The 13,682-nt window shown below is 40.2% G+C and overlaps 1 long non-coding RNA gene across 2 annotated transcripts; it reads left to right on the forward strand.

Moving 5' to 3' along the window:
* The first annotated feature begins 2,816 nt into the window (after positions 1-2,816).
* LOC146480676 (uncharacterized) lies at positions 2,817-6,371 on the forward strand. Of its 2 annotated transcripts, XR_014864668.1 has the most exons (4): positions 2,817-4,131; positions 4,445-4,532; positions 5,516-5,607; positions 6,049-6,371. It is a non-coding gene; the product is annotated as an uncharacterized LOC146480676 (long non-coding RNA). The 2 variants fall into 2 exon arrangements; XR_014864669.1 differs by lacking the exon at positions 6,049-6,371 and having other exon boundaries at positions 5,516-5,728.
* Positions 6,372-13,682: the final 7,311 nt, after the last annotated feature.

The raw sequence follows: 13,682 nt of genomic DNA on the forward strand, positions 1-13,682 counted from the left end.
AGGGATATGTCGAGGTCGAAATAAGCACAGGAGGAGCTATCTTGAAAGCTAAAAAACCATCCGGTAAGGTCGAAGAGAAAGGCCATACTAAACCAGGTGGAGGTCTAGAGGAAGGGAAAAAAGTTTCCTACTGGTTCAGTTTCAATCGTGATGCCAGGGTCCTGAAGTACGGCAAGGGATACATCATGGAACAAACCACTTTGTGTGAGTTCCCTTTCGAAGAAAAGGAAGAAGATCCGGATCCATGGGAATTCATCTTTCGTCCAGACACAACTAAAGAGATCGTCATCAAAGATGTCGCTAGCATTGAAGCCCTGGCAATGCTTGAACGTCCAAATCCGCAGAGTGAAACGTTCTTCTCTTTGTCACAGGTTGACATGGATCGTCAGGCTACCGAAGCTTACTGCTCTATTCACCAAAGTGAGGAAATCAGAAAGCTACGATCACTTGTCGACGTGGAAAAGAAGGTATCATTTTATCCTCACCCCCTGACGAAAAACTGGTCTCCTCTGATTCTCGACAGTTCCAAAGCAACACTTGACATACTGTCTACCAATTTCTTCACGATGTCAGCCAGCCTGCCAGCCACTTGCCGAGAATTGTACGAAAATGTTAGCCCCCCAGGCGTAGCCTTAGATTGGCCCTACAAGAATCCCAGATTCTCCGACGTAATCAACTACAGCATCAAGACGGATGGCAAAATCCTTAATGAAAAGATTAAGGAAAAAAAGGACGGAGGCGAATTTGCAGAGTATCTGAGAGTGGCCGTGGGAACCGATCTCGGCTCCTCACCAGGAATCCCGTACGTGTTAGAGATTTGGCCGCCGGGTGCAGAGAGTTCAATCCATAGCCATGGCAACGCCTACGCCGTGGAAAAAGTTCTGTATGGGGAGATAAAGTTTACAATTTACAACAAAACGTGGCATGAAGAGGAAACCCAACAAGAGCTGATGAGTTTCACAGCAACCCAGGGTGATGTAAGCTGGATGTCTCCCAACTGGTACCAAACTAGCCTGCGTAGCTGGCGGTTTTGGTGGGCGGGAAAGCCGGGCCAAAACGAGTGGTGCAGCTGCGGGTGAAATGGGGAGAGAACCGCGACAGTCGCGGCGAAGCCGCGTCAACGAGCGGCTTCGCCGCGAGGAACCGCCTGCCCGGATTCCAGTCATTTTCGTTTGCCGCCCACAAAATTTACATATTTGACAACCTGTCGATATCCAATTAACCCAACCAATCAGATGGCAGATGGTAAAATGAAACCTTCTCCGCGGGCTATCAAAACATATCCTGGAAATTCGATGTGTTGTTTTCGATGGCGGCGAAGGCCGACACTCCGAAAAAGCCTGTCAAGGGAGAAAAGCTTTCCAGTTCTACAACAAGTGTCAATGATAACTGTAGATTGTGCTCTTGCCAGCGGTGACAGTATACCCTCTCATTTTATAGTTGTAGGGACAGGATTTTAACCGTGTAGTTATCATTATCTTGCAACCTTTGTATTGCCGGGCCCGGCTATTTGCTTTTGTGGCAAGATGTTGTGTTTCTTAATTGTCACGGTTGTTTTTCTCTTGATCCTTTCTCTTGCAAAGTAGCTTCTTTGAAAGCTATGCAATGCGTTAAATTGAGGGCTAAAGGCCGCTGTAGTCACGGCTGTGTTTTTATTATCGCTCCGCTCTGTAACTGTGAGGTTCGTGTTGCGGGCGGGGAACTTAGTATTTTCCTCCTGTGCTTTGATTACGCGATAGAATTATTAGGCAATTCTTCTGTGTTGCTATGGCCAGGGGCTGCTACGAGTCCTTTGGCTGTTGATTCTGTGGCATTTTAGGCTATGGTCAGGCAAGACCGCGGTTTCGATCCAAATCTTGTGGATTGATCTCTTCAGTTGCCGATTCTTTAGAAATGATAGAGATCTCGGTATCCTTTCAGAATACGCGCTCTTTTTTCGAAATTTATACCCACGTTTCGGATCAAATATTCTGCTCGATGAAGTTCGCTGTCTTCTTTCAATGCTGCGAGAATGAGGGTTTGTCGTCGAATATTAAGGTTCGATAAAGCTTAAATAATGCTTCTTCTGTCATTTTGCTTTTCGCGATAAAATCCTTAGCGCCGTATAAACAGAACTTTCCCATGGGAGATTAATAAAACATTTGATTGACGTTTGTAGAATGTCATCCAATGAAAATGGTCCGTACGCCAGCGTACGGACTACTCAAAAATGCCCCGAATCCGGGCAGGGCAATTTTTTTTTTTACGCCCACTTCAAGATGGCGGACAGTTACCGTGACAGACTGGTAACTAGCAAGTCAACTAGAGTAACACAACATTACTTCCGGTAAATTCGTAATCGCTTTCGCGTGTTTCCACGGCTTCTCAAGACGTTGTTTTTACCTGTTTTTACACTGAGACACGAGACATCATTAGCCAAATGTAACTTTAATGAGCAGAGATCAATTAAAGTGCGGATAACCTTGTGAAGAATACTTCTCAAATCGCCTCCAAACATTTTTATAGTCTGTAGCGTATCGAGCCCCTTTCGACGGCTAACCCAACCTCTACTACCTTTAAAAAATATGTCTCGTACTTTTATAGTGTCACCATTCCTTGAGTACAGTTCAAAGCTCAGAAGACATTTTTCTGGTGGGCGTAACACGAAATCGGTTTTCATTTTACGCCCACTTTTTGAGCCCACGGAAACTAACGAGGAAACTGGGCATGAAAAAAGTGCGCTCGTTCGTTGGGAAGCTGGTAACTAAGAGATATGTAAGTTTTGGCGGCAAAATTGTTTTTATACGCGGTAATTTGTCACACTCGTGGAAAATTCGTCTATTTCTCTGTTTACACTAGTTTTCCGTGCGATCGATTGGACATGGCGTTATCAGGACTCATAAACATTGGAAACACCTGTTTTGTTAACTCAGTTAACAAAAACTTGTCAACTCAGTTGACAAGTGAGTGTCAGTTAAAGCTATACCTTATACAGCTACACATAAAACATGATTAAACCAATACTTCATAGAGTAATGATACACTTCCACTAAAGGCTGGTGGTCTGTTTTTAGTGGTGCCTCTCACTTCCATGAAGAAATTGGAGGAGAGCTAACCAGTACAGGTTTGCATACATGCAATTATTAAAATAATACAAAAATAACAAATAATAATAAAAAAAAAACAAATGAATAAATCAATGTCACAAATGTGAATCATGGCTGCCCCTAATGACTTTCCAGCACCATGTTATAACCAACTGGCAGGATGCTGACCAATGAAGGCTATTTACAAACTGTAGAGTAGTTGAATTTGAGACTATGGAAGAAAAATCCAGTCGGAGTGGCAGGGTGGAGGATTTGACCCCTAGCGGCCTAACTAATAGGCCATGCCTAGTGATTAGTAGGCTTCCCATTGAGAAGTATTCTAGTTACTATAACAAACAAAAATAATAGTGCCCATGTTTGCATGAGGTATGTGACAGTAGTAATTTTGCACAGATAAACAAAGTCAATATCTCCAAATATGCTATTTTATTCTCCACTTCAGTAAAGTGTACAATGTGCCAACATGTCAGCAGCAGAGCAATCACAGTATTGACATACAGGTACATGTAACAGTTAACTTGCAATTTTCAATAACAGGTGGAATGTGAAATACAAAACACCGCATGAGCAGATGGTTGCGTTTTTTCCTGCCATCAATCAAACAAAGTGGATCAAAATCCACCAATCACCATGCACAAACGTGACCTTCTGATCCTGTTACTTTGTTTCTAAAGCTTCCAGTGCGGTCATTGACGGTAGCGAAAAATGCAACTGTCGGCAGTGATTTCAATTTCAGATTTTGCATGTTATAGCAAAGCACAGTAATCAACAATGATGGGCTATGCATAAAGGATTTGTGTCAATCATCAAGAATTTTGGTCATATTTATGCAAACAGTTACTACATTTTAATATTAACAATTTATTCAATTTTGTTATTTACATTTCCCCGTTTCCTATCATGACCTCTTAACCATCACCATACATAGTCAAATGGAATTATCTTTCCTTATCATAAAATAGGGGTCCTCCCAATCACTGGTTGAAGCACTCGATAATACACAGACAGAAATTCTTGATGGGGACAATCGATGCTTCTGCGAAAGGTTAGGAAGTCATGAATTTGTAATATGTCTCACAGAAATCATATTGGATTGTGTTTGCATGTGCCCACAATACCTATTGTGCTTGGTGTTGTACACAGTGTAATGAGCTGACCAGGGCTGAGAAAGACCAATTTGTTAGTAACTGGCCCAAAGTCCTCACATTCCATTTAAAAAGGTAGGTTTATTTCGAGGAATTGATTTTGAAAGTTACATAATTTGGTGGAGATTTTTGTCTTAGTTTCTTGTATTTAATACCTGAACTCTAAAGTCAAGGGATCCTTTTTTCCCTAATATTTGCAATAATATATTGCAGATTTGAGAGAACAGGAAATAACAAATTGAGGAAGAAATTGATATACCCTGCATGGTTTGACTGCTTACTACTGAATGAGCCATCAAAGGTATAATTATTTTTGATACAATAAGAAAGTAAAATGTAATTTTGCTAGAAAAGCTGTAAGCAGTGACAATTTACCCTAATTATTGTCTGTACTATTATTACCTGTATATAGCTTTATTTTAAGAATATTAGTATTATTAAAGTTGAACCTCCGCCAATGCACAGCTCCCGTAAGTGGACACCTCTCAAAAGCAGACACCTATGCTTGGTCCCAAAGGTGTCCGCTTATGGGAAGTGTTCACTTATGGGAAGTTTGATTGTAGTTATTTTGATCTCTACAAACAAAAAGGAAAAGTGATGAAATAGTCCACTTAGCTTGAAAGAAATACTCTCTTGTATTTATTTTGGTTTGGTTGTTTAACTGTAACTCTATAGAAAAGATGTATAAATTCATACTTTCCTTGTTTCCATGGTAACATTTGTGAAAGTTTTGGGATAACCTGAAACAGGCCTCTAGCTGATGAAACACTTGCCTTCTGCTCATGTTTCCCACAACTTCCTCTTGCCATATCCATCCCCATTTATGGAAATTGATTCAGGTTAGAATTAACAACATTACAGTCTGCAGGCTCCCTGACAGTGACCACCTCTTTTAACCAACCACTTTTCCTGACATTAAATAGGAGGTTGCCCATACCAGTATTTGAGAGGTTCCACTGTATTACCATTTAAATGCTTATCTAAGAAAGGGAACACAACTATAGAAATAGTTAAGATTATGCCTTTTCTAATTGTTTATACTATAATTTTTTGCTTACATAGAACAGCAATATGTACGAGTTGCAAAATGTTGTAGTACATAGTGGTACTAAGTGCAAATGTGGCCACCATTATAGCTACTGCAAGGTGGACCAGAGGTGGTTCTGTATTAATGATGAAGTGGTATGTCAAAGCCAGATAAATACATACAGTTTCTTTAATCCTCCACAAGGTTAATACAAGTACAGTATCAAACCTTGATGTACTTTAACACTTTTTTTGCAGGTTTCTTGTGTATCAGATAATGAAGCTCTTGGCTTGGGCAAGAGGCTTATCTTCTTTTTTACGTCCTTCAAAATAATCATGATACAAAAGAGGTTAGCCTTTATTTAAAAGGAGGGATCCCAGCCTAAAAAGATGTGCATGTGTGTAGGGCGTGAAGGGTTGGGGGGGGGGGGGGGGGCATCAGTACAATTTAGGGACAGGACAATCAATAATTTTGCCAACAATAGAACAAGGCCAATATCCTGCCATCTTGACCCAAGCTTGGCCAAATTATAAAAGATTTATTATTATATGGCTTTACTATTGATTCTGCATGCATGGGTGCATGGGTAACAGGTAATCCTAAGTGGGCAAGATGGCTCCATCTTGATCACACGAGTATCCAATCAGAGCACAGGATTCACTTCATCTTGCAAGCGATGCAATAAAATTCCAAATTATACAGTTATATAGTTATTATGGATTCCAAGCAGGGGTGACAAGTTAGAAACAAGTTCAGAATAACAGCCAGCATTACTGAATTACTTTGTTAGTTATTAGCAGGCAGACGGTGTACACCAGAAAAATGTGGAAGAGGAAGCAACTCAAAATGTAGTCTGCTTCAATGGACAATCTGCTTGACCCCAGTGTTCACTAGATTTAACCACACCATCACTAGACCCAACAGACATTACAGAAAACAGCAGTCAAGTTGACAGTATTGATGAAATGCATCCAATCCATCCCATAGCAGAAGGTCTTTAGACAAAGGTCTATGGAGTGTGCAATGACATTGTTTCAAAATTAAAGAGTGGGGATGAAAATTTTATTATGGGAGTCAGCTAGTTTGTTTCAAGGTATGAAAAACTCAAAGAAGGGAGCACCTGTAGCGTGATACCTAAAATTGCGTCTGCGATACATACTTAATAAATGCAAGCCATCACCTTAACAGATTCCAGACTACAACCAAAAAAAAAAAGGATTGGAAAAAGAATAAAGGTGCAATCTACAGTGGCAGGCAGGAGAAGAAAGGGGATTTCCTGAAGGATGAAGAAAACTCGAGATGACCGACCTCCAAAACCATTTGCAAGAAAGGCTGAGGATGAGGGCATTATGACAGTGATGATTTTGATCGGTTTAGATTTGGTGTCAGGAAATGACCAAAGGTACAGAAAAGAAAGCATGATCTTGCAAGTAACATTGCAAAAAATCAGCAAAATTCTGGAAAGTGTTAACAATTTAGACAAGCGGTTGAGCTTAAAGAATCACAAGAGGATGTGACTGTGATTAACAAGGTTAAAGGAACACACATTCACCTACTATAAAGATGTGTTAAAATCATGTGTATTACAAACAGCATTTGAGGGAGTTTGGGAGAATTTGAAAGTTTATGCAAGGCAAAGGGGTACCCAAACTCCCTCAAGTGTCTGCATCAGTCTATGTAAACACATGCACAATTCTCTATTTACAAGTCCTGTGATTGGTTGCTTTTTTCGTACCTTGATTGCACTTGATTACCCTCTGTACAAACAGCTGTCCGTATTGAAACGAGCCGCACAAACTTGTACTCTTCATAGTTCAACATTTATGTCTTAATTCATTTCCAGTCCCTTTTCTGGTAATCTTTCATGCCCAGTTTCCTCGTTAGTTTCCGCGGGCCCAAAAAGTGAGCGTAAAATACAAATCGATTTTCGTTTCACGCCCACCAGAAAAATGTCTTCTGAGCTTTGAACTGTACTCAAGGAATGGTGACACTATAAAAGTACGAGACTTATTTTTTAAAGGTAGTAGAGGTTGGAGGGGCTCGATACACTACAGACTATAATAATGTTCAGAGGCGATTTGAGAAGTATTCTTCACAAGGTTATCCGCACTTTAATTGATCTCAGCTCATTAAAGTTACATTTGGCTAATGATGTCTCGTGTCTCAGTGTAAAAACAGGTAAAAACAACGTCTTGAGAAGCCGTGGAAACACGCGAAAGCGATTGCGAATAATGTTGTGTTACTCTAGTTGACTTGCTAGTTACCAGTCTGTCACGGTAACTGTCCGCCATCTTGAAGTGGGCGTAAAAAAAAAAATTGCCCGGGCAGGCGGTTTCTCGTTGCCCTCGCCCCATTTCCCCGCGGCATCGCCACTCGTTTTGGCCCTCGTGCCCGGCTTTCCGGTGAGCCCAACCATAAAAACCGCCAGCTACGCAGGCTAGTACCAAACGCACAAGCTCACAAATGAGTCGAAGGAGCGGTTCTGTGCAACCCTTCAGTGCTACAAGTACGGCCAGGACGACGAGCTTATGTGGCCATACTTCGATTACTTGGACGGCAAAACAGTAAAGGAGTTCCTGCCTTTGAGCGATTTTGAGTCATTCAAGAAACTAAAAGAAGATTTATTCAAAGAGTACCAGAGAGACCATGAGGATTCATAGATATCTCCTATCCTGCCCGTGATGTCATTCTTATGACTTATATACCTGTATTAATCGGGGTTTTGGAAACGAGATTAAAATAGATACCGTAGAAGTAAATTTTCTAGGGCAGTGTTCGTTAAGAAATTTTCCAGAGAAGTTCGATTCTTCCTTCATTTTTAAGTTAGTTTGGTAAACCAACCATGAAATTCCGTTCCTGTATTTCAGTTGCTTTAATCATTTACAGAACTCTGCTTGTGTAGTTTAGTTAGTTTGCCTAGCTTGGTCATTTTTTAATAATTGTTAGCAAACAAAATATAAAATTCTGCTTCTGTACTTCAGTTGCTTCAATCACTTTTCAGTTATCTGTAGTAACCGAACCATGAAACTTCACTTGGGTGTTTTAGTTAATTTGACTAGTTTGGTCGAGCAAACAAACTATGAAATTCCGCTTCTGTAGTTCAGTTACTTCAATCCCTTCTTAGTTTAAGCAAACAAGCCATGAAATTCTGCTCGTGTACTTTATATTGTGATCAAGTGGGAGAGCCAAGAAGACATGTAACAAGAAATTCTTTGGTTTTAAGAACAATTGTTGAACAACCGGCTCTTTTCAATATTAGAAGTTAATTGCAGACAATGTTGTAGACGATTAAAATTATTAAAGGTTTGAATACTCTCCCGGGGAGTCCTGTCTTTTTTAACAAATTAAATAAATAAGGAACCGACAAGGTGTGCATGGCGCAAGATATACTTGGAAAACATGAACTTTGTTTACACTGCCATAACGACCAAATTTAGTCGAGACGGGTGCAGCATTGCCGTTTTTGCGAAACCAAACGAGTAAACCCCGGGGGGTACCCCAGAAAAATTGGGTGGGGGTGTGCGGCCCGCTTCCAAAACCCTTACCCTTTTTATGACCAAAATCTGCGATATTCCCGGCCTACCCTATTAATGACCTGACCAAAAATTCGAAACCCTATTTTTTGACCAGGGGCCCGTTTCTCGAAAGTCTTGGAAACTTTCGGGACCGTAAAGCCATTTTTAGTTCATCTGTATCTAAAAACGGAGAACTGTATACGCCTGAAATTTCTCGTATGAAGGGAACCTCTTTTCATATTAAGAATACGTGAATAAAACAGCTCTGTAATTGTTAGGAAAGCTTAGCACTGATAACAAGTTTCTAGTGTTTTGTGTGATTGAGGAGGTTAAAGTGGTAAATTAGGTTCACGCAGGGTTCAAGAATTTCTTCTGTCCAGCTTTGCATAAGGATTTAGCTTTTTATTGTTACTTAGTGTAGCATTTAGTTTTTAAGGGAATACGCCGCTTCACTATATTTACATTTAGCCGCATTTTGAGTTACCACACAAATGTTCCTTGGGATCGTTTCTAAAAATACTATTTCGCCAAATAATTACTTAACTTAGGTTAATCTATCTGCCTTAATTAGTTTCCTTTAAAACTGTGCGGTGTCTATTCAATTTGACACTTTTTGCTTCAATAGGCCTTTTCATGATGACGTCATTTGACTACATAATTAAAGAATAATCAGATTCTCAATTTCATTCACGGCAATTTCAACTTCACCACTGCAATTTCAATTTTATCATTGCCGTGACACTTTTGGGCCACGGTAGGCCCAAAAAGTGTCACGGCAATTTAAATTTCACCACAGCAATTTCAATTTCGTCACGGCAATTTCAACTTTGTTCACGGCAATTTCAATTTCGATCAAGGCAATTTCAATTTCATCACGGCAATTTCAATATGGTAATAATGGGGTTGACAGACCTGCGCGATTCTCACGTGCGTGTTTTAGCCTTAATCAGAGTTTTGCCCTCACTAGTATATCTTTAAGGGAAATCCCTTTCCTGTATGAAATGAGCGGTTTTCCCTTGTAAATTTCTTTCAGCGCTGGATTTTCTTCTATTAAATGCCATTTATCGAGTAGTATTTGTCTTAAGTTTGGCATTGATGATTGATATTGAGTAACAAAAGGCAAGATTCGTTTGTTTTCTTTTTCGTTTTGTAGGAGAGCTCGCCCTCTATCTTCAAAGTTTACTTCTGAGAGTGTCTTTTCAATGAAGTTTCTTAGGTAGCCTCTCTCGAGAAGTTTCGCTTTGAAGTTGTTGATGTTCTCCTCGAATTCTGTTTTAGAGGAGTTTGTTCTTAGCAGTCTAAGGGCCTCTCCTTTGACGGTAAAAGTGAAGAACAGCTCACCTCCACCGACTGTTGGCCAACTGTCGGTCGACTGTCGGCCGACAGTCGGGCGACAGTTGACCGACAGTTGGCCAACAGTCGGGCGACAGTTGGTGAACGTGCTAAACTCGCTTCTCGTTTTGGTTTAATAAGTATGTAGAGTAAAGGTAAGTTAAAAACCTTTTACGGACTGCAGGCCGACTGTTGGTAATCTGGTGTTTTGGTCAATTTTATTCAGGTTACCGACTGTTGGTAACCTGTCGGTAAGCTGTTGGTAAGCTGTTGGTAGTCTGTCGGTAGTCTGTCGGCCAACAGTCGACCGACAGTCGGTGGAGGTGAGCTGTTCTTCACTTTTACCCCTTTGACAAATCCTCTTTTGACACCAGTGGGGTGACATGAAGAGAAGTGCGTGTATTGGAAAGTTTCAGTGGGCTTGGAGTGAGTACGCACGTCAAGCATTGCTTCTCTATTGAATCTTCGCCTTTGTATATTTCTGTATCCGAGAAGGTTGCTTATGTTTCTGATATATCAGCCGTAAATCTAATTGTGGGGTGGTGACAGTTTGCTTGCTGTTACGGGACATTTTTCAGTAAAATAGATTTCACTCAATTTAGGAAATATCGGAGCCTTTGTAGCCGTCAAGTAAAACACATAGGTGTTGAACACCTGCTGTTCTTTCGAATAAGAAATGAGCTTCAGTTTGTAAAGGCGCGAAAAGTAATTCCTTTAGAATTTCCTCCATTTGCTAAGCTTACGCAAGTGAAATTGAGTTGTCGAAATACTATTGGTTACGGGTCTTATATGACAAATGTTGTTCAGTAAAAGCTTTTGAGTTCTGCCTGTAAGAGAATGAGTCAAGATCTACAATAAACGCTATGTTCCTGTGAAGAAGATCTGGTCCACTTGATGTAAAAGATCCCGGTAGGTAGCAGGGCACCTCTCGCTTAGCCACAGAGCTAAAAAGCCCCAAAAGCCCCTGTTACATTTGGTGGAGAATCCGGGTATCAAGTGGATCAAAAATTCTCTTCACCAACAGAACAACGATGAACAGAAACACCCGAGAAACGGAATGGAAAGGCCAGGCTCCCTCAGAGACGACACTACTCTGAGTAACAACCGGACAGTCAAAAGAAAGTGCAATGAGGATTTGCGTTACAAGACCAGGACTTGTCACCAAAAGAAAAAAAAAAAAGGAACAAAGGACTGTACTTAACATTACCAACAAGCCAGCATATTCAGGCAGTTTTGCTATTCTTCCCCGTACAGAGGATAGGATTACCTCCGTCAACTGAACTTATCTGATCATTGAGGAGCAAAGTGGAACAAGAGTAAACAGATTGAACATTTCAAATGAAAGTTTTTTTAACATACAAACAGAGGCCTTTAAGTTCGTTTGGTTTTTGAAATTGACGGTAGTGTTGTCATTTTCAACAGAAAATGGAGTCGTATTCTAACGTTTTTTTACGAGTCGCGATTTTTATGACATTATTTAAAGTATTTATAGCCACGAGTGCAGCCGTTTTATAATGTTTATTGAGGGCCAAGAGTAGCCCAGATTTCCAGGACGCCGAGAGTCCATGTTTCCCAGTCATGAATTTCCGTTAGGTTTAAATGAAGAATTCAGTCGCCACATAAGTTTGAAAGTTATAATACTTTCCGATCGTTTAAGTTTCAAATGAAATTAAGGTTTGTTCGTTTGTTAAGAAAACTGAATGTGTAATGTTATCTTGTTTTCCGAACTTTAAAGTTCAGGTTCATTGCTTAATTAAACAGCTGAGGACAGCTGAAACTAAGAAGGGAGGAATGTTACGGGACATTTTTCAGTAAAATAGATTTCACTCAATTTAGGAAATATCGCAGCCTTTGTAGCCGTCAAGTAAAAACCCATAGATGTTGAACACCTGCTGTTCTTTCGAATAAGAAATGAGCTTCAGTTTGTAAAGGCGCGAAAAGTAATTCCTTTAGAATTTCCTCCATTTGCTAAGCTTACGCAAGTGAAATTGAGTTGTCGAAATACTATTGGTTACGGGTCTTATATGACAAATGTTGTTCAGTAAAAGCTTTTGAGTTCTGCCTGTAAGAGAATGAGTCAAGATCTACAATAAACGCTATGTTCCTGTGAAGAAGATCTGGTCCACTTGATGTAAAAGATCCCGGTAGGTAGCAGGGCACCTCTCGCTTAGCCACAGAGCTAAAAAGCCCCAAAAGCCCCTGTTACATTGCTCGATGAATTGTGTTATTTCCTCTCTGGTTGTGTTCCAAATGGAGATAACGTCATCTATGTAACGTTTCCATACGAGCGGTTTTGTAGCGTTTTGGTTGAGAATTTCAGCTTCAATTTTCGCCATGAAGATATTGGCGAAAGCGACTGCCATTTTCGTACCCATGGCCGTGCCATGGAGTCGGAATCTGCAGATAGTCTTTTCTTTTAAATTGGGAAGAGTTCTCCGTTAGAATTAATCTTAGCGCTTTTTCGAGTAGATTTGTGGGTATGGGAGGTTTGTATTTGTAGAAGGCGTCAAAGGCCTTACATATTGTTTGAATACCTGCTTCTTGTGGTATGTTAGTGTATAAGCTCGTCACATCCATTGAGACAAGAAATGCGCCCATGGGCAAACTGGTTCTTGTGTCAGAAACGTAGTTGCAGATCTACGTTGCGATTTAAGGGCTCGAATTCGCCCAAACTGAAACTGATATTTGAAATAATTTCCTTTCTTCTCTATTTAAAGCTAAACATATGTGATGACAAGTCTTCACACCTAAGTAGAACATTTCCTTTTTCTTGGGGGCGGGGGAAGGGGAGAAATTTGGATTCCAAAGACCAAATTGTCACTTGTGCCTTTCTTCAACCGAGTTCCTCAATTATAACGCTTATAATGGCATTTTTGCACAGTTTATGACTATACGGGAAAAGCAGACCGAGGGAAATCCAAACAAAAACTGGGGGGTAACTACACATTTTTCAGAGGTAATTCAGGGTCTCAGCAAGTAACAACAATTCTGAAAAGTTTTCAAAACAAAATAATGATGGCGTCTATTCTAAATTGAAGCTTAATTATCTCTGAAAAATCCGTAGTTACTTCCATGTTGTTGTTGTTGTTTTGTATTTGTTTGTATGTGTGCCGTTTCTGTGTATGTTTGTTTGCTTGGTTCAATTTGTTTTGTTTTTTTTCCTTTTTGGATCCCAATAGCCCTTGCTAAGATCTACTTCATTTTCCTGCAAACTTAAAAAACGCGCAAGACTACTTTCCTTTCAGCATGGGTTTCTTGGAGCATTCTATAATGCGTAGAACGTACATGTGCACTAACAAAACAGGCAAAGTCCCTTAAGTGAACTTTTTCATAATAAGTTGTTCGAAGAGGACCAACCTTGTCTGGGTTAGGGCGGTTATCAAAGACACCACCTATCTCATGAACATTACCGACAAAATTTTATTGGCTTTAAAATTTGAGTTGACACATAAATAGTCAGCCAGTAAGAGTCAGCATTGCTAGATGAACAAAAAAGTGAGGTTCGAATCTCGTTTTCATTTTCACTGCTGGATAGAGGGGTGGCTATGAAATAAGACACCATCTCTTGAGGGTAAGG

This window comes from Pavona decussata, unplaced genomic scaffold, assembly GCF_977016875.1.
Source record: "Pavona decussata unplaced genomic scaffold, jaPavDecu1.1 SCAFFOLD_53, whole genome shotgun sequence".
Taxonomy (NCBI): domain Eukaryota; kingdom Metazoa; phylum Cnidaria; class Anthozoa; order Scleractinia; family Agariciidae; genus Pavona; species Pavona decussata.